General features: G+C 47.1%; 1 long non-coding RNA gene across 1 annotated transcript; it reads right to left on the minus strand.

Annotated features, from left to right (window-relative positions):
- Positions 1 to 15,310: 15,310 nt before the first annotated feature.
- LOC148139799 (uncharacterized) lies at positions 15,311 to 21,279 on the minus strand. Its single transcript, XR_015753530.1, has 3 exons — positions 20,471 to 21,279; positions 19,557 to 19,606; positions 15,311 to 17,162 (listed from the first exon to the last, which is right to left on the minus strand). It is a non-coding gene; the product is annotated as an uncharacterized LOC148139799 (long non-coding RNA).
- Between the last annotated feature and the right edge of the window lie 525 nt (positions 21,280 to 21,804).

Below are 21,804 nucleotides of genomic sequence, written 5' to 3' on the forward strand. Positions count from 1 at the left end.
GAAGGGTCAATAACTGGAAACAGTAACTTGGGACACTGATCGAAGGGTAGTAAAAGGAGACATTGATCGAAGGGTATGTAACTGGAGACAGATCTCGAAGGGTCAGTAAGTGGAGAGACTGATCGAAGGGTCAGTAAGTGGAGATATTGATCAAAGGGTAAATAACTGGAGATACTGACCAACGGTCAGTAACTGGAGACCCTGATGGAAGGGTCAGTAACTGGAGAGACAGATCAAAGGGTCAGCAATTGGTGAGACAGATCGAAGGGTCTGTAACTGGAAACATTGATCAGAGAGTCAGTATCTGGAGATACTGATCGAAGGGTCAGCAATTGGTGAGACAGATCCAAGGGTCAGTAACTGGAGATATAGATTGAAGGGTCAGTAACTGGAGATACTGATTGAAAGATCAGTAACTCGAGAGACAGATCGAAGGGTCAGGAACTGGAGATACTGATTGAAGGGTCAGTAACTGAAGAGACTGATCAAAGGGTCAGTAACTGGAGATACTGATCGCAGGGTCAGTAAGAGGAGATACTGTTTGAAAGGTCAGTAACTGGACATAATGAAGGCAGGGTCAGTTGCTGGAGATATTGATCGAAGGGTCAGTAACTGGAGATACTGATTGAAGAGACAGTAACTGGAGAGACAGATCAAAGGGTCAGTAACTGGAGGCATTGATCGAAGGTCAGTAAATGGAGGGACAGATTGAAGGGTCAGTAACTGGAGGCATTGATCGAAGGTCAGTAAATGGAGGGACAGATTGAAGGGTCAGTAACTGGAAATATTGATCAGAGAGTCAGTACCTGGAGATACTAATCGAAGGTTCAGCAATTGGTGAGACAGATCGAAGGTTCAGTACTGGAGAGACAGATCGTTGGGTCAGTAATTGGAGACACAGATCCAAGGGTCAGTAACGGGAGATACAGATTGAAGGGTCAGTAACTGGAGACACTGATTGAAGGGTCAGTAACTGGAGATACTGATGGAAGAGTCAGTATCTGGAGATACCGATCAAACGGTCAGCAATTGGTGAGACAGATTGTCGGGTCAGTAATTGGAGACACAGATCGAAGGGTCTGTAACTGGAGACAGATCTCGAAGGGTCAGTAACGGAAGAAGCCAATCGTAGGGTGAGTAGCTGGAGACAGAGATCAAAGCGTCTGTAACTGGAGATACTGATTGAAGGGTCAGTAACTAGAGAAACTGATCGAAGGGTCAGTAACTGGAGATACTGATCGAAGGGTCAATAACTAGAGAAACTGATCGAATGGTCAGTAACTGGAGGTAATGATTGAAGGGTCGGTAACTGGAAGCATTGATTGAAGTCAGTAAATGGAGAGACAGATGGAAGGGTCAGTAACTGGAGATACTGATCGAAGGGCTAGGAACTGGACATACTGATCGAAGGGTCAGTATCTGGAGATAATGATCACAGGGTCAGCAATTGGTGAGACAGATCGAAGGGTCAGTAACTGGAGACACTGATTGAAGAGTCAGTAACTGGAGATAATGATCGCAGGGTCAGTATCTGGAGATACTGATCAAAGGGTCAGTAACTGGAGATACTGATCGAAGGGTCAGTAACTGGAGATACTGATCGAAGGGTCAATAACTAGAGAAACTGATCGAATGGTCAGTAACTGGCGAGACTGATCGAATGGTCAGTAATTGGAGATACAGATCCAAGGGTCAGTAACTGGAGACACTGATTGAAGGGTCAGTAACTGGAGATACTGATCAAAGGGTCAGTAACTGGAGATACTGATCGATGGGTCAATAACTGGAGATAATGATCGCAGGGTCAGTATCTGGAGATATTGATCGAAGGGTCAGTAACTGGAGAGTCAGATCGAAGGGTCAGTAACGGAAGAGGCCGATCGTAGGGTCAGTAACTGGAGACACAGATTAAAGCGTCTGTCACTGGAGATACTGATCGAACGGTCAGTAACTAGAGAAACTGATCGAATGGTCAGTAACTGGCGAGACTGATCGAATGGTCAGTAACTGGAGGTAATGATCGAAGGGTCAGTAACTGGAAGCATTGATCGAAGTCAGTAAATGGAGAGACATACTGATCGAAGGGTCTGTAACTGGAGAGTCTGATCGCAGGGTCAGTAAGAGGAGATACTGATCGAAAGGCCAGTATCTGGAGATAATAAAGGCAGGGTCAGTTGCTGGAGATATTGATCGAAGAGTCAGTAACTGGAGGAGACCCTGATGGAAGGGTCAGTAAATGGTGAGACAGATCGAAGGGTCATTAACTTGAAACATTGATCAGAGAGTCAGTATCTGGAGATACTGATCGAAGGGTCAGCAATTGGTGAGACCGATCGATGAATCAGTAACTGGAGACACAGATCGAAGGGTCTGTAACCGAAGAGACTGATCAAAGGGTCAGTAACTGGAGATACTGATCGCAGTGTCAGTAACTGGAGGCTTCGTTCGAAGGTCAGTAAATGCAGAGACAGATCGAAGTGTCAGTAACTGGAAATATTGATCAGAGAGTCAGAGGGTGGACTCTCTCCTCCCTGACCTATCACCTTCACCTCCTCCCCCACTCAGCCATTGTACTCTATGCTACTTTCTCCCCACCCCCACCCTCCTCTAGCTTATCTCTCCACGCTTCAGGCTCTCTGCCTTTATTCCTGATGAAGGGCTTTTGCCCGAAACATCGATTTTGCTGCTCGTCGGATGCTGCCTGAACTGCTGTGCTCTTCCAGCACCACTAATCCAGAATCTGGTTTCCAGCATCTGCAGTCATTGTTTTTACCATACAGATCGAAGGGTCAGTAACTGGAGACACTGATCGAAGGGTCAGTCACTGGAGATACTGATCGAAGGGTCAGTCACTGGCGATACTGATTGAAAGATCAGTAACTGGAGATACTGGTCGAAGGGTCAGTAACTGAAGTGACAGATCGAATGGTCAGTAACTTGGGACATTGATCGAAGGGTAGTAATAGGAGACATTGATCGAAGGGTCAGTAACTGGAGAGACTGATCGAAGGGTCAGTAACTGGAGATATTGATCGAAGGGTAAGTAACTGGAGATACTGACCAATGGTCAGTAAGTGGAGATACTGAGCGAAAGATCAGTAACTGGAGACCCTAATGGAAGGGTCAGCAATTGGTGAGACAGATCGAAGAGTCAGTAACTGGAAACATTGATCAGAGAGTCAGTATCTGGAGATACTGATCGAAGGGTCAGCAATTGGTGAGACAGATTGATGGGTCAGTAACTGGAGACACAGATCCAAGGGTCAGTAACTGGTGATATAGATTGAAGGGTCAGTAACTGGAGATACTGATTGAAAGATCAGTAACTCGAGAGACAGATCGAAGGGTCAAGAACTGGAGATAATGATCGAAAAGTCAGTAACTGGAGGCATTGATCGAAGGGTCAGTAAATGGAGAGACAAATCGAAGGGTTAGTAACTGGAAATATTGATCAGAGAGTCAGTATCTGGAGATACTGATCGAAGGTTCAGCAATTGGTGAGACAGATCACAGGGTCAGTAATTGGAGACACAGATCGAAGGGTCAGTAACTGGAGGCATTGATTGAAGGTCAGTAACTGGAGATACTAATCAAAGAGTCAGTAACTGGAGAGACAGATCAAAGGGTCAGTAACTGGAGGCATTGATCGAAGGGTCAGTAAATGGAGAGACAGATCGAAGGCTCAGTAACTGGAAATATTGATCAGAGAGTCAGTATCTGGAGATACAGATCGAAGGTTCAGCAATTGGTGAGACAGATCACAGGGTCAGTAATTGGAGAGACAGATCGAAGGGTCAGTAACTGGAGATACAGATCGAAGGGTCAGTAACTGGAGATACTGATCACAGGGTGAGTAACTGGAGATACTGATCGAGGGGTCAGTAACTGGAGATACTGATCGCAGGGCCAGTAACTGGAGATACTGATCGAGGGGTCAGTAACTGGAGATACTGATCGCAGGGCCAGTAACTGGAGATACTGATCGAGGGGTCAGTAACTGGAGATACTGATCGCAGGGCCAGTAACTGGAGGTGATGATCGCAGGGTCAGTAGCTGGAGATATTGATCGAAGAGTCAGTAACTGGAGAGACAGATCAAAGGGTCAGTAACTGGAGGCATTGATCGAAGGTCAGTAAATGCAGAGACAGATTGAAGGGTCAGTAACTGGAAATATTGATCAGAAAGTCAGTATCTGGAGATACTGATCGAAGGGTAAGCAATTGGTGAGACAGATCGATGGGTCAGTAACTAGAGACACAGATCGAAGGGTAGTAATAGGAGACATTGATCGAAGGGTCAGGAAGTGGAGACAGATCTCGAAGGGTCTGTAACTGGAGAGACAGATCGAAGAGTCAGTAACTGGAGATATTGATCAAAGGGTAAGTAACTGGAGATACTGATGGAAGGGTCAGTAACTGGAGATACTGATGGAAGGGTCAGTAACTGGAGATACTGATGGAAGGGTCAGTAACTGGAGATACTGCTCGAAGGATCAGTAACTGGAGGTGATGATTGCAGAGTCAGTATCTGGAGAGACAGATCGAATGGTCAGTAACTTGGGACACTGATTGAAGGGTAGTAATAGGAGACATTGATCGAAGGGTCAGTAAGTGGAGACAGATCTCGAAGGGTCTGTAACTGGAGAGACTGATCGAAGGGTCAGTAACTGGAGATATTGATCAAAGGGTAAGTAACTGGAGCTACTGATCGAAAGATCAGTAACTGGAGAGACAGATCGAAGGGTCAGTAACTGGAGATACTGATCGCATGGTCATTAACTGGAGATACTGCTCGAAGGGTCAGTAACTAAGGGACAGATCGAAAGGTCAGTAACTGGAGATACTGATCACAGAGTCAGTAACTGGAGAGACAGATCGAAGGGTAAGGAACTGGACATACTGATCGAAGGGTCAGTATCTGGAGATACTGCAGAGTGGACTCGATGGGCCGAATGGCCTTACTTCCGCTCCTATATCTTATGGTCTTATACTGATCGAAGGGCCTGTAATTGGAGAGACTGATCAAAGGGTCAGTAACTGGAGATCTTGATCGAAGGGTCATTAACTGGAGGGATTGATCGAACGTCAGTAACTGGAGAGCAGTTCGAACAGTCAGTACTGGAGAGACAGATGGAAGGGTGAGTAACTGGAGATACTGATCGAAGGGTGAGTAACTGGAGATACTGACCAACGGTACTGATCAAAAGATCAGTAATTGGAGAGACAGACCGAATGGTCAGGAACTAGAAATACGGATCGAAAAGTTACCAACTGGACACACTGTTTGTAGGTCAGTAACTGGAGGCATTGATCAGAGGTCAGTAACCGGAGATACTGATCGAAGGGTCAGTAACTGGAGGGACAGATCGAAGGGTCAGTAATTGGAGACACAGATTGAGGGGCCAGAAACTTGAGACACAGATTGAAGGGTCAGTATCTGGATATACTGATCGAAGGGTCAGTATCTGGAGAGACAGATCGAAGGGTGAGTAACTGGAGACACTGATTGAAGGGTCAGTAACTGGAGACACTGATCAGAGAGTCAGTATCTGGAGATACTGATCGAAAGGTCAGTAACTGGTGAGACAGATCAATGGGTCATTAACTGGACATACTGATCGAAGGGTCAGTTACTGGAGATACTGATCGAAGGTTCAGGAATTGGCAAGACAGATCGAAGGGTCAGTACTGGAGAGACAGATCAAAGGGTCAGTAATTGGAGACACAGATCGAAGGGTCAGTAACGGGAGACATCGATCGAAGGGTCAGTAACTGGAGATAATGATCACAGGGTCAGTAACTGGAGAGAATGATCGAAGAGTCAGTAACTGGAGATACTGATCGAAGGGTCAGTAACTGGAGATACTGATCGAAGGGTCAGTAACTGGAAGCATTGATCGAAGGATCAATAACTGGAGACCCTGATGGAAGGGTCAGCAACTGTAGAGACAGATCGAAGGGTCAGCAGTTGGTGAGACAGATTAAAGGGTCAGTAACTGGAAACATTGATCAGAGAATCAGTATCTGGAGATACTGATCGAAGGATCAGCAATTGGTGAGACAGATCGAAGGGTCAGTAACTGGAGACACTGTTTGTTGGTCAGTAACTGGAGGCATTGATCAAAGGTCAGTAACTGGAGATACTGATCGAAGAGACAGAACTGGAGAGACAGATCGAAAGGTCAGTAATTGGATACACAGATTGAAGGGTCAGTATCTGGAGATACAGAACGAAAGGTCAGGACTGGAGAGACAGATTGAAGGGACAGTAACTGGAGACACAGATTGAAGGGTCAGTATCTGGATATACTGATCGAAGGGTCAGTAACTGGCGAGACAGATCGAAGGGTCAGTATCTGGAGATACTGATCGAAGGGTCAGTAACTGGCGAGACAGATCGAAGGGTCAGTATCTGGAGATACTGATCGAAGGGTCAGTAACTGGAGAGACAGATCGAAGGGTCAGTAACTGGAGAGACGGATCGAAAGGTCAGTAACTGGACATACTGGTCGAAGAGTCAGTAACTGGAGACCCTGATGAAAGGGTCAGTAACTGGAGAGACAGATCGAAGGGTCAGTAACTGGAGATACTGATCGCAGGGTCAGTAACTGGAGAGACAGATCAAATGGTCAGTAAGTGGAGATACTGATCGAAGGGTCAGTAACTTGAGATACTGATCGAAGAGACAGAACTAGAGAGACAATTCGAAGGGTCAGTAATTGGAGACACAGATCAAAGGGTTAGTAATTGGATACACCGATTGAAGGGTCAGTATCTGGAGATACTGATCGAAGGGTCAGTACTGGGGAGACAGATCAAAGGGACAGTAACTGGAGACACAGATTGAAGGGTCAGTATCTGGATATACTGATCGAATGGTCAGTAACTGGCGAGACAGGTCGAAGGGTCAGTATCTAGAGGTACTGTTCGAAGGGTCAGTAACTGGAGATACTGATCGAAGGGTCAGCAACTGTATATACTGATCGCAGGGTCAGTAACTGGAGAGACAGATCGAAGGGTGAGTAACTGGAGACACTGATCGAAGGGTCAGTAATTGGAGATACTGATTGAAAGATCAGTAACTGGAGATACTGATCGAAGGGTCAGTTACTGGAGATACTGATCAAAGGGTCAGTTACTGGAGATACTGATCAAAGGGTCAAGAAATGGCGAGACAGATCGTATGTGCAGAGGTAAAGGGTCCGGAACTAGGGACAGAGATCAAGCGTCAGGAACTGGAGAGACAGATCGAAGGGTCAGTAACTGGAGACCCTGATGGAAGGGTCAGTAACTGGAGAGACAGATCGAAGGGTCAGTAACTGGACATACTGGTCGAAGAGTCAGTAACTGGAGACCCTGATGGAAGGGTCAGTAACTGGAGAGACAGATCGAAGGGTCAGTTACTGGAGATACTGATCAAAGGGTCAGTTACTGGAGATACTGATCAAAGGGTCAAGAAATGGTGAGACAGATCGAAGGGTCAGTACTGGAGAGACAGATCAAAGGGTCAGTAACAGGAGACATAGTTCGAAGGGTCAGTAACTGGTGATATTGTTCGAAAGGTCATAACTAGAGATACTGATCGAGGGTCAGTAACTGGAGATACTGATCGTAGTGCCAGTAACTGGTGACACAGATCGTAGGTGCAGAGGTAAAGGGTCCGGAACAAGGGACAGAGATCAAGCGTCAGGAACTGGAGAGACAGATCGAAGGGTCAGTAATTGGAGATACTGATCAAAGGGTCAGTAACTGGAGACCCTGATGGAAGAGTCAGTAACTGGAGAGACAGATCGAAGGGTCAGTAACTGGACATACTGGTCGAAGAGTCAGTAACTGGAGACCCTGATGGAAGGGTCAGTAACTGGAGAGACAGATCGAAGGGTCAGTAACTGGAGATACTGATCGAAGGGTCAGTAACTGGAGAGACAAATCGAAGGGTCAGTAATTGGAGACACAGATCGAAGGGTCAGTAATTGGATACACCGATTGAAGGGTCAGTATCTGGAGATACGGATCGAAGAATCTGTACTGGAGAGACAAATCGAAAGGTCAGTAACTGGAGATACTGATCGAAGGGTCAGTAACTGGAGAGACAAATCGAAGGGTCAGTAATTGGAGACACAGATCGAAGGGTCAGTAATTGGATACACCGATTGAAGGGTCAGTATCTGGATATACTGATCGCAGGGTCAGTAACTGGAGAGACAGATCGAAGGGTGAGTAACTGGAGACTCTGACCGAAGGGTCAGTAATTGGAGATACTGATCAAAGAGTCAGTAACTGGAGATACTGATCAAAAGGTCAGTAACTGGAGATACTGATCGAAGGGTGACTAACTGGAGATACTGATCGAAGAGTCAGTAACTGGAGATACTGATCACAGGGTCAGTAACTGGAGGCATTGATCAAAGGTCAGTAAATGCAGAGACAGATTGAAGGGTCAGTAACTGGAAATATTGATCAGAGAGTCAGTATCTGGAGATACTGATTGAAGGTTCAGCAATTGGTGAGACCGATCGATGGGTCAGTAATTGGAGACACAGATCGAAGGGTCAGTCACTGGAGACACTGATCGAAGGGTAGTAATAGGAGACATTGATCGAAGGGTCAGTAACTGGAGACAGATCTCGAAGGGTCTGTAACTGGAGATATTGATCAAAGGATAAGTAACTGGAGATACTGACCAACAATCAGTAACTGGAGAGACAGAGCGAAGGGTCAGGAACTGGAGATACTGATCGTCAGGTCAGTAACTGGAAATACTGTTCGCCTGGTCATTAACTGGAGATACTGATCGAAGAGTCAGTATCTGGAGATACTGCGAAGTGGACTCGATGGGCCGAATGGCCTTACTTCCGCTCCTATATCTTATGGTCTTATACTGATCGCATGGCTGTAACTGGAGAGACTGATCAAAGGGTCAGTAACTGGAGATCTTGATCGAAGGGTCATGAACTGGAGGGATTGATCGAACGGCAGTAACTGGAGATACTGATCGAAGGGTCAGTAACTGGAGAGACAGATCGAAGGGTCAGTAACTGGAGACACTGATCGAAGGGTCAGTAACTGGAGACACTGATCGAAGGGTGAGTAATTGGAGATACTGACCAACGGTCAGTAACTGGAGACACTGATCGAAAGATCAGTAATTGGAGAGACAGATCGAATGGTCAGGAACTGGAAATACGGATCGAAGAGTCACCAACTGGACACACTGTTTGTAGGTCAGTAACTGGAGGCATTGATCAAGGGTCAGTAACTGGAGATACTGATTGAAGGGTCAGAACTGGAGGGACAGATCGAAGGGTCAGTAATTGGAGACACAGATTCAAGGGTCAGTAACTGGAGACACAGATTGAAGGGTCAGTATCTGGATATACTGATCCAAGGGTCAGTAACTGGAGATATTGATCGAAGGGTCAGTAACTGGAGAGACAGATCGAAGGGTGAGTAACTGGAGACACTGATTGAAGGGTCAGTAACTGGAGACACTGATCAGAGAGTCAGTATCTGGAGATACTGATCGAAAGGTCAGTAACTGGTGAGACAGATCAATGGGTCAGTAACTGGACATACTGATCGAAGGGTCAGTTACTGGAGACACTGATCGAAGGGTCAGGAATTGGCAAGACAGATCGAAGGGTCAGTACTGGAGAGACAGATCAAAGGGTCAGTAATTGGAGACACAGATCGAAGGGTCAGTAACGGGAGACATCGATCGAAGGGTCAGAAACTGGAGATAATGGTCACAGGGTCAGTAACTGGAGATACTGATCGACGGGTCAGTAACTGGAGACCCTGATGGAAGGGTCAGCAACTGTAGAGACAGATCGAAGGGTCAGCAGTTGGTGAGACAGATTAAAGGGTCAGTAACTGGAAACATTGATCAGAGAGTCAGTATCTGAAGATACTGATCGAAGGGTCAGCAATTGGTGAGACTGATCGAAGGGTCAGTACTGGAGAGACAGATCGAAAGGTCAGTAATTGGAGATACTGATCGAAGGGTCAGTGACTGGAGACACTATTTGTAGGTCAGTAACTGGAGGCATTGATCAAAGGTCAGTAACTTGAGATACTGATCGAAGGGTCAGTTACTGGAGATACTGCTCGAAGGGTCAGAAATTGGCGAGACAGATCGAAGGGCAAGTACTGGAGAGACAGATCAAAGGGTCAGTAACAGGAGACATCGATCGAAGGGTCAGTAACTGGCAATATTGATCGAAGGGTCATAACTAGAGATACTGATCGAGGGTCAGTAACTGGAGATACTGATCGTAGGTGCAGAGGTAAAGGGTCCGGAACTAGGGACAGAGATCAAGCGTCAGGAACGGGAGAGACAGATCGAAGGGTCAGTAACTGGAGACACTGCTCGAAGGGTCAGTAACTGGACATACTGATCAAAGGGTCAGTAACTGGAGACACTGATTGAAGGGTCAGTAACTGGAGACACTGATCGAAGGGTCAGTAACTGGACATACTGATCGAAGGGTCAGTAACTGGAGACACTGATTGAAAGGTCAGTAACTGGAGACACTGATCGAAGGGTCAGTAACCGGACATACTGATCGAAGGGTCAGTAACTGGAAACCCTGATTGAAGGGTCAGTAACTGGACATACTGATCGAAGGGTCAGTAACTGGAGACCCTGATGGAAGGGTCAGTAACTGGAGACACTGATCGGAGAGTCAGTATCTGGAGATAGTGATCGAAGCATCAGCAATGGGTGAGACAGATCAATGGGTCAGTACTGGAGAGACAGATCGAAAGGTCAGTAACTGGAGAGACAGATCAAGGGTCAGTAACTGGAGATATTGATCGAAGGGACAGGAATTGGTGGGACAGATCGAAGGGTCAGAACTGGAGAGACAGATCGAAAGGTCAGTAACTGGAGAGACAGATCGAAGGATCAGTAACTGGAGATACTGATCACAGGGTCAGTAACTGGCAGTACTGATCGAGAGTCAGTAACAGGAGACATCGATCGAAGGGTCAGTAACTGGAGAGATGAATCGAAGGGTCAGTAACTGGCCATATTGATCGAATGGTCAGTAACTAGAGATACTGATTGAGGGTCAGTAACTGGTGACACAGATCATAAGTGCAGAAGTAGAGGGTCCGGAACTAGAGACAGAGATCAAGCGTCAGTAACTGGAGATACTGATCGAAGGGTCAGTAACTGGAGAGATAGATCGAAGGGTCAGTAACTGGAGATACTGAACGAAGTGTAAGCAACTGGGGAGACAGATCGAAGGGTCAGTAACTGGATTTACTGATCAAAGTGTCAGTAATTGGAGGCAGAGATCAAAGGGTCTGTAAGTCGAGAGACAGATTGTGGGGTCAGTAACTGGAGACACTGATTGAAGGGTCAGTAACTGGAGAGACAGATCGAAGGGTCAGTAACTGGAGAGACTGATCGAAATGTCAGGAATTGGTGGGACAGATCGAAGGGTCAGTTATTGGAGAACACAGATCGAAGGGTCAGTAACTGGAGATACTGATCGAGAGTCAGTAACAGGAGACATCGATCGAAGGGTCAGTAACTGGAGATACTGAGCGAAGGGCCAGGCAATAGGACAACATCTTTGTCACAGATTGATCTATTATGTCTTCTGTTGGCAAAGCTGGTGATTCAGAGATTTTTTGGAATCCAGTGATGATCGCAACCCTCTACTGTCACTCCCAACAATTTCCTGGCAGGAATCTTTTAAGCTTGGTTGTAACCTACCCTCCAATGTGGGGTTTCTTACTTATGCACCAGATGCACACCAGACTATATGTAACCTTGTTGATTTGGGATTTTCTGACAGTTCTCCAGAGACGAGGGCTTCTGAGAGCTGAATCTCTGAGCTGGTGAAGATGTTGACTAGGGGATCAGGAGAGAAGTAAATGTGGATATTTGGGATAATTCGTCATTCTTTGCCCGCTGAGTGTAAACCGTCACAGCTGTATTTTGAAACGTGCACTTCATTTCAGCATTTACATTTATTCAGCTTGTTTACTCAGGGAAAAAGAAAAGAGGTAGAAATTTAAAATCACTTAAAGATTGAAGTGGTCACACACTACCCTTTGTTGTTCGGTGATGGGATGTTGGTGCCCAGCACTTGTTGCCCTTGAATCGGGTGGCAGAGGTAGTTAAGAACCAACCATGTTGCTGTGGGTCTGGAGTCACATGTGGGCTAGAGCAGGTAGGCGTGGTAGATTTCCTTCCTAAAGGACATTACTCGGTGTTTATGATGATGGATGACCATTGTCATGGTCAGCATTATTGAGACTAGCTTTTCATTCCAAATCTATCTATCATTGATTTTTACCCACTGCACTGGTGGGATGTGTACCAGTAGGATTTGTATCAGTGGGATGTGTACCAGTGGGATGTATACAAGTGGGATGTGTACCAGTGGGATGTGTACCCGTGGGATGTGTACCAGTGGGATGTGTACCCATGGGATGTGTACCAGTGGGATTTGTACCAGTGGGATGTGTACCCGTGGGATGTATACAAGTAGGATGTGTACCAGTGGGATGTGTACCCGTGGGATGTATACAAGTAGGATGTGTACCAGCGGGATGTGTACCAGTGGGATGTATACAAATGGGATGTGTACCAGTGGGATGTGTACCCGTGGGATGTGTACCAGTGGGATTTGTACCAGTGGGATGTGTACCCGTGGGATGTATACAAGTGGGATGTGTACCAGCGGGATGTGTACCAGTGGGATTTGTACCAGTGGGGTTTGTACCAGTGGGATGTGTACCCGTGGGATGTATACCAGCGGGATGTGTACCAGTGGGATGTGTACCAGTGGGATGTGTACCCGTGGGATGTGTACCAGTGGGATGTGTACTAGTGGGATATGTACCAGTGGGATTTGTACCAGTGCGTTCTCATGAGCTTAGGCCACTGTCTAGTGATATGACCATGTCACCAATTGAACCTCCCGGCTGTTATAGTCCACTCTCAGCAATATGTGATGTTTTCCCAAATACGATGCCTGATTGTGTTCTCGATAAATGGCCATGTAATCAGCTAAAGTAGCCTGGTCCTGTTGTTTGTGGCTCAATAATTGGTCACGTTTGTTCCTTGTTGATTGCAGCTCTCTGTCTGAGCTCTTGATCAATGGTAACAAAGCTACAACCTCTTTTCCTTTCAATGATAAACAGGACGTTAGATCACCAAAGCATCATTGACCTCTCCAGGGTCATCTTTGATTGTGATGGCCAGTAATTTATCATGTTTTTGCCCAGAAAAATGATCATTCAGTGTAAATCTTGAACTCACTCCCCAATGGCTTTATATTAGATTAAATTAGATTAGATTACTTAGTGTGGAAACAGGCCCTTCGGCCCAACAAGTTCACACCGACCCGCCGAAGCGCAACCCACCCATACCCCTCCATTTACCCCTTACCTAACACTAGGGGCAATTTAGCCTGGCCGATTCACCTAACCTGCACATCTTTGGACTGTGAGAGGAAACCAGAGCACCCGGAGGAAACCCACGCAGACACGGGGAGAACGTGCAAACTCCACACAGTCAGTCGCCTGAGGTGGGAATTGAACCGGGTCTCTGGCGCTGTGAGGCAGCAGTGCTAACCACTGTGCCACCGTGCCGCTTTGTTGGTCTAATAGACTGCAGCGGTTCAAGAAAGCAGCTCATCACCAACGGTAACTAGGGATGGGCTATAAATGCTGAGCAGCCAGTGCTGCTCACATTTAACCCGCGTGACCCTGTTTATCTTCCTCAGACTTCCTTTCCATGTAGCTCATTGCCTGGAGATCACAGTAACAGTCGGTTGGCAGGAGAATTCATGCCATTGTGGGAAATATATGGCTTTTAGTTGACAAGTAGGCATCATCCAATTGGGTAATGCATCTACGTGCTTTTCTATTGGTGGAAGAAGGCAGGGCATCACAAGGACAGATGCATTGACCAACTAAAGGCTGGAGCGTGGGGATGGGAAGGTTAAATCATGTGACAAAACCTCAGGGAGACATCTAATCAACCCTACTCAGCAGGTTTCAATTGCAAAACAAGATTACATCCATCAGCAACAAAAATAGAAATCGCTGGAAAAGCTCAGCAGGTCTGGCAGAGTCAGTGGAGAGAAATCAGAGTTAACGTTTCGGGTTGAGTGATCCTTCCTCAGAACCCCTGGATGGGTGCAGTTCCAAAAACATTCAAGAAGCTTGTTACCACCCAGGACAAAGCAGCCTGCTTGTTTGATCAGATCCAGGTGATATGTTAGTCATAGAGTCGTAGAGATATACAGCACAGAAACAAACCCTTCGGTCCAACCCGTCCATGCCGACCAGCTATCTCAACCCAATCTAGTCCCACCTGCCAGCACCCGGCCCATATCCCTCCAAACCCTTCCTATCCATGTACCCATCCAAATGCCTCTTAAATGTTGCAACTGTACCAGACTCCACCACTACCTCAGGCAGCTCATTCAATACACGCACCCTCTGCATGAAAATGTTGCCCCTTAGGTCACTTTAAAATCTTTCGCCTCTCACCTTAAACCAAAGCCTTCTAGTTTTGGACTCCCCTACCCTAGAAAAAATACCCTTGTCTATTTATCCTATCCATGCCCCTCATGGTTTTATAAATCTCTATAAGGTCACCCCTCAGCCTCCGACGCTCCAGGGAAAACAGCCTGGCTTTGGCCTGCCAAAAACTAGATGAGAATTGAAGTCTGTTGTGATTACAATATTACTCTTTTTGCATACACCGCTAAAATTCTAGTTTACACCATACCCAATGCTGTGACTACTGTCCTGGGGCCTGTTAAATATTTCCACCAGTGCTTTCTGTCCCTTAGATCCACCCAGAATGATTTTACGCTTTGATTTTCAGAGTTAAGATCCTTTTCCAGTTCTTGTCTCCTCCCCATTCTTTAATGTTAAAGAACACCCCGTCCCATTTTACATTTTGCCTGTCATTTCCAAAGCTCAGGAATGCTGGAACATTTCATCCCCTATCTGCAATTAAATCTCCTTACAGCCTGGTGTCAGTTATAGCATCGCCATTTCTGGCCTTTTTGGGATCAGTTCACGTTTGCTGTTATTCGTTCTTGGGATGTGGGAATCACGGAAAGCCACTACTTCCTCATCCCAAGTTACATAAATGTTCAACCACAGAAGTGCGGAGTGATTTCGACGCAGATTAGCAACCCCAGTTTGGTTTTGAACAGCAACTCTAATGGCCGTTTATCTGGGAGGATTTAACCTCACAACCTCCTGGTCTGCTACCATCACCACGAGCTCAGTGGGAAACACCAGCTGGGAATTGTAATTTTAAACGTGCGGAGGACTGAATGAAAACCTGCAGACACTTGTAACGGCTGTAGAGGCCGTCAAACTCTGGGGGAAATGGCTGCACATTGACACAGTTTCTCTGTGGCCGCTGAGCATTGCAGCCAATTGCCTGTCATAGCAGTTTTTCTGTGTGGACTCACGCCGACAGAACCCAGACTGTTTTAGATTCGACTTGGAGAGGAAACATTTCATCCTCATCTGACTGACACATTCATATCGGCTGCCAAAGAGAGTGAGAGGTCAGAGACCAGACTGCTTTACTGCCCTGTCTTAGCTGTAGATGTGTGTACGTGCTTTTTTTAAAAAAAAAACTTTTACCCACTTGAATGAAGATGTGCAGCTGGGAATGGTCTCAGTGAGGTGGACAGACTCAGTCAAGACCTCCAACAATGCGAGCAATGTACAAATCACAGCCACCTCTATGCAAGTGCTGTTTATTTAAACATTCAGATTCTGGAAAGTTGAATATTTTTTGGTATTTGCCTAACTATAAACACAAACAAATATTCTAAATCAGTCGCTTCATCGAAGTGTCCAGTCAGAGCATGCACTGATGTATTTGTATTTCAAAATATTTAATCTGGAGATTTAAATTTACTGTCGCCTTTTGGGAATGTTGGTCATTCCCACAGGCCAAAATCTAAGATTCCCATGTGCATATTATTAAAAAAAAACCCCATCTCATACAGATCGCTGATGGGAGATTAAGGAAATTAGACCTCTGACTATTTTGTGAATTAGCATGTCGTTTCTGTTTTATCACTGAATAAAGATTTCTCTTCTTCAATCCAGTTAAGGAGCTGTCATTATCTGTGGATAAATTTTCCACGCAGGGCCTTACAGTGGTTTCAAGCTAATTCCACAACAGGGGCCAAAGGACTTTGAAAACAAACAGTTGAAAGGAAACATCCTGTCTCCAGACCAGCTCCAGCGACACGACTTTGCAAAACCGGGACTCAAATCAGGGTTTCTTCATCTCTCTGAATGTCGTGCAGTGCTGCAGACAGCTTTGTTCACTTTATTATTTTTCTGTGGCCGTTAGCTCCACACAGAGACCACAGTGACAGCTTGACTCAGCACGAACTGATACGGCCATGGGGAGTACTCTCAGCTCTCGGTCAGGAGGCGTGTGGGTTTAAAAACTATTCCAGACAAACTTCTCGGCTGACATTTCAGTGTTTTACTGAGGGAACACTGCAAGCGGAAGCCCCATTTCCTGGTGACCAGTCAAACCAAGGCCTAGTGGGTCCTCTCAAGCCTAAGGGTGAGGTTAAAAAGACCATGATTCTGTAAAAGAGGGGTCGCGATGGGTTGGTTAGCCCTCTGCCTCCCGGGTCTGTTGGTCCAGATGACTGGTGGAAACCCTTCACAGTAGGCTCGAGACTTCTCATTGACCTGGAAAAAATTCCTCTTGGTTTTGTGGCACTGGTGAATTGTGGAATTCGACACCGCCAACTCCTGTCTCTCCTGAACTTTGGTGCCTGACCCTCATGGATTGTGCAGGGCCCTTTTTTAAGGCATGCAACGGCCCAGTGGGATTATGGCTGGACTGTAAATCCAGAGACCTAGCTAATGATCTGAGGACCAGTGTTCGAATCCCACCACTGCAGAATTCTAATTCAATGAAAGAAATCTGGAATTAAGAATGAAATGATGACCATGGAACTATTGTAGATTGTTGGGGATAAAAATCCATCTGATTCACTAAATGCCCCTTCAGGGATAGAAACTATCATCCGGCCAACAGGTGACTCCAGATATACAACACTGTGGTTGACTCTTAACCGCCCTCTGGGCAATTAGGGCTGGTCAATAAAGGCTGGCCGAGCCAGTGATGACCTCATCCTATGAAAGAATGAAAAAAAGAGTGGGCCTCAGAGCAAGGCTTAATTGTAAACTTCACCCTATCCTGGACATCCCTTCCACAGGGCCGTGGTTAATGAGGAGATGAGATTTTGTAAACCTCCAAAATCCCCTCCCCCGACAATGCTTGGATTGTCCTGGAAGTGATTGGGAAAAGGGAAGGAAGCCGAGCATCAATGATTTGACTCTCCCTGACATCTGAACCTATTAGTCCTGAGCTCACTAACATATAAAAGTGGATTGGGGTTACATTTCCCACTCATATCCCTTTCACCCGTGACTTTGTTTTTTACGTTCTTCTGGTATGCCTGAAATCAGGAACTCCGTAGAGAGGACCATGGTCTCATTCTCACCTCTGGCCCACTGATCCATGCACAGCAGGCAACATGGTGCCCGGGATCCTGGTTATTGATCCCTGCCCTGGACCCTGGACCCTAGTTATTGAGCTGAAAATGTGTTGCTGGAAAAGCGCAGCAGGTCAGGCAGCAGCCAAGGAACAGGAGAATCGACGTTTCGGGCATAAGCCCTTCTTCAGGATTCCTGAAGAAGGGCTTACGCCCAAAACGTCGATTCTCCTGCTCCTTTGCTGCCTGACCTGCTGCACTTTTCCAGCAACACATTTTCAGCTCTGATCTCCAGCATCTGCAGACCTCACTTTCTCCCCTAGTTATTGATCCCTGCACTGGGCCCTGGTTATTGATCCCTGCACTGGGCCCTGGACCCTAGTTATTGATCCCTGCCCTGGACCCTGGACCCTAATTATTGATCCCTGCACTAGACCCTGGGCCCTGGGCCCTGGTTATTGAGCCCTGCCCTGGACAATGGGCCCTGGGCCCTGCTTATTGAGCCCTGCCCTGGGCCCTGGTTATTGAGCCCTGCCCTGGACCCTGGGCCCTGGGCCCTAGGCCTTGTTATTGATCTCTGCCCTGGGCCCTGGTTATTGAGCCCTGCCCTGGACCCTGGACCCTGGACCCTGGTTATTGAGCCCTGCCCTGGGCCTTTGGGCCCTGGTTATTGAGCCCTGCCCTGGGCCTTGGGCCCTGGACCCTGGTTATTGAGCCCTGCCATGGACCTTGGGCCCTGGGCCCTGGTTATTGATCTCTGGCCTGGGCCCTGGGCCCTGGTTATTGAGCCCTGCCATGGACCTTGGGCCCTGGGCCCTGGTTATTGATCTCTGCCCTGGGCCCTGGTTATTGAGCCCTGCCCTGGATTCTGGGCCCTCCACCCTGGTTATTGAGCCCTGCCATGGGCCCTGGGCCCTGGTTATTGAGCCCTGGGCCCTAGACCCTGCTTATTGAGCACTGCTGTGGGCCCTGGGCCCTGGTTATTGATCCCTGCACTGGGCCCTGGGTCCTGCTTATTGAGCCCCGCCCTGGACCCTGGGCCCTAGTCATTGATCTCTGCCCTAGGCCCTGGTTATTGAGCCCTGCCCTGGACCCTGGGCCCTGGGCCCTGGTTATTGAGCCCTGCCCTGGGCCCTGAGCCCTGGACCCTGCTTATTGAGCCCTGCCATGGACTCTGGGCCCTGGTTATTGAGCCCTGCCCTGGGCCCTGGTTACTGAGTCCTACCCTGGGCCCAGGTCCTGGGCCCTGGTTATTGAGCCCTGCCCTGGACCCTGGGCCCTGGGCTCTGGTTATTGAGCCCTGCCCTGGTTACTGAGCCCTGCCCTGGACCCTGGACCCTGGGCCCTGGTTATTGAGCCCTGCTCTGGGCCCTGATCGGGATCCCTGGGTTTCTATTCAGTACATCAGAAATCCTGAAGCCAAGCTTCAGGGTGGGGGTCCAGGGTGGTGGGTTCAGCAAGATTGCAGTAAAAGGTAAGGGCACTCACAGACCCATGCAGGGGACAGATGGCAAGGCTTGGCAGACAGGCAGTGGACAAGGCCGGACGGGCCAAAGCCCATCTTGGAGTGTCTGGATCAGAATGGTGAGGTAGAGCTAGGCCTCACAACGTGAATCTTCCCTCATTAACCACCACAAGCGCTGACATACTTAGTTAGCAGGGCCTGGTTGTGAAATCATAGCAAACAGTGACCCAAAACCACCTGACCCAAGCGATTGTACCAACCAGAAACAGCAGGTGGCAGTGTTTGCAAATACACAGGGAGACCTAAACAAAAACATTTATAAACCATCCTCCAGCGAGCCATGGAAAGGGTAATCTCTGCCAACTGCCTGCCCCCTTCATTGGTCATGCTCAGGCCCGGGTATTGTTAGAGACAGAGCATGTGGTGTCCAGCAATACTCTCGACACCTTTAGGGAGACGTGGGCACCCAGGAGTGGAGTGCTTTATTTCCCCCTCCGACTCCATTTTGATTTAGCCCCCTCCCTCTCTCCCAAACGCCCCTCCCTCATGTTTTGATGACAGCTTTACCCTTAACAGCGTTGACTTGTGAATGTTCACTTGGCCACATGGCTGTCTTCCTGGTGGGGCAAGGAAAAAGTACAATAAAATATTTACACAGTGCTGTCTCTCCTCTATGTCACTATATATTAGAAAATAAGGAATACATATATATAAAACCATGGGTGATTTTGAAACGAAAAATAAATGGCGCTATTTGGCCCTATAGAAAAACAATCAGAAAAAAACCCAGGACAACTGCCCTCACATATCACTGCACACAGAAGTTTTCCAAAACATTTCCTCTGACCAGGCTCCCAGGGGATGTTTCGAGCTATGGGAGGGTAGGGGTAAGATGATGTGAGGTAGCTGCAGGATCTCCTTTCTTCGATGGTCCACTCTGTGGAACTTCCCAGCCCCAGGGGAGGGTGGGAGACACATAGAGAAGTGGGGGAGGAGGATGTGAGAAACATATTCTCAGAGTTAGACCATAAGACCATAAGACATAGGAGTGGAAGTAAGGCCATTCGGCCCATCGAGTCCACTCCACCATTCAATCATGGCTGATGGGCATTTCAACTGCACTGACCCGCATTCTCCCTGTAGCCCTTAATTCCTTGTGGCATCAAGAATTTATCAATCTCTGCCTTGAAGACATTTAGCGTCCCGGCCTCCACTGCACTCTGTGGCAATGAATTCCACAGGCCCACCACTCTCTGGCTGAAGAAATGTCTCCGCATTTCTGTTCTGAATTTCCCCCCTCTAATTCTAACGCTGTGTCCACGGGTCCTAGTCTCCTCGCCTAATGGAAACAATTTCCTAGCGTCCACCCTCTCCAAGCCATGTATTATCTTGTAAGTTTCTATCAGATCTCCCCTTAATCTTCTAAACTCCAATGAATACAATCCCAGAATCCTCAGCCGTTCCTCGTATGTTAGACCTACCATTCCAGGGATCATCCGTGTGAATCTCCGCTGGACACGCTCCAGTGCCAGTATGTCCTTCCTGAGGTGTGGGGACCAAAACTGGACATAGTAGTCCAAATGGGGCCTAACCAGAGCTTTATAAAGTCTCAGTAGCACAACGGTGCTTTTATATTCCAACCCTCTTGAGATAAATGACAACAGTGCATTCGCTTTCTTAATCACTGACTCAACCTGCATGTTTACCTTTAGAGAATCCTCGACTAGCACTCCCAGATCCCTCTGTACTTTGGCTTTACGAATTTTCTCACCGTTTAGCAAGTTAAAGCATCATACCGCACGGAAACACACCCTTTGGTTCAACGCCGACCAGGTTTCCCAAACTAAACTAGTCCCATATCCCTCTTAACCTTTCCTGTCCATGTACCTGTTTTATAAATGTTGTAATTGTAACAGCCTCTATCACTTTGTCTGGCAGCTCATTCCATACACGCACCACTCTCTGTGTGAAAGTGTTGCCTCTCAGGTCCCTTTTAGATCTTTTCCCTCACACCTTAAACCCATGCCCTTTAGTTTTGGACTCCCCTACCTGGGAAAAAAAATGTTTGCTATTCACCTTATCCATGCTCCTCACGCTCGAGGGTAAAAGTACCTATCCAGCGTCTCCTTATAACTCAAGCCCTCCAGTCCCTATAACACCATTGTAAATCTTTTCTGAACCCTCTCCTGTTTTTAATAACATCCTTCCCCTCACACAGCAACCAGAACTGTACACGGTACTCTAACGTAGCTTCACTAATCTCCTGTACAGACATAACATGGCGCCCCGCCTCCTGTAGTCAGTGCTCTGACCAATGAAGGTAAGCACGCTAAATGCTTTCTTTTGTGTGGAAGCTACAATAGGGTTAAACAAAAAAGGCTGTCCTTAAAAAAGCTATGATGTGGAAATGCCCGTTTGAACTGGGATGGACAAAATCAGAAGTCACACGACACCAGGTTAGAGTCCAACAGCTTTATTTGACATCACAAGCCTTCACAGCTCTGAAAGCTTGTGATTACAAATAAACCTGTTGGACTATAAACTGGTGTCTTGTGATTTCTGACTTTAAGAAGCTGACTCAGCATTGATTTTTCTGCATTCTACCCTCGCCTGGCCTTACCATGAACAGAGTTACACATCTTGCTCAATGCCACGACAGACTGCACCAGTTTATTACACATTTTCGGAGCGGTCCTCCATTACAGCATCCAATTGCTTCCTAATTGATTTTGGAGGTTGATGCTCTCAAGATTCAAGTTGATGTTGATCACTCTCTTAGCGAAGAAAATGTTACTGGGTAGCTGTTCTGAAGTGA

The sequence above is a fragment of the Chiloscyllium plagiosum genome, unplaced genomic scaffold, assembly GCF_037043375.1.
Source record: "Chiloscyllium plagiosum isolate Xiang-an unplaced genomic scaffold, Cpla_swu_hap1 HiC_scaffold_37, whole genome shotgun sequence".
Lineage (NCBI taxonomy): Eukaryota > Metazoa > Chordata > Chondrichthyes > Orectolobiformes > Hemiscylliidae > Chiloscyllium > Chiloscyllium plagiosum.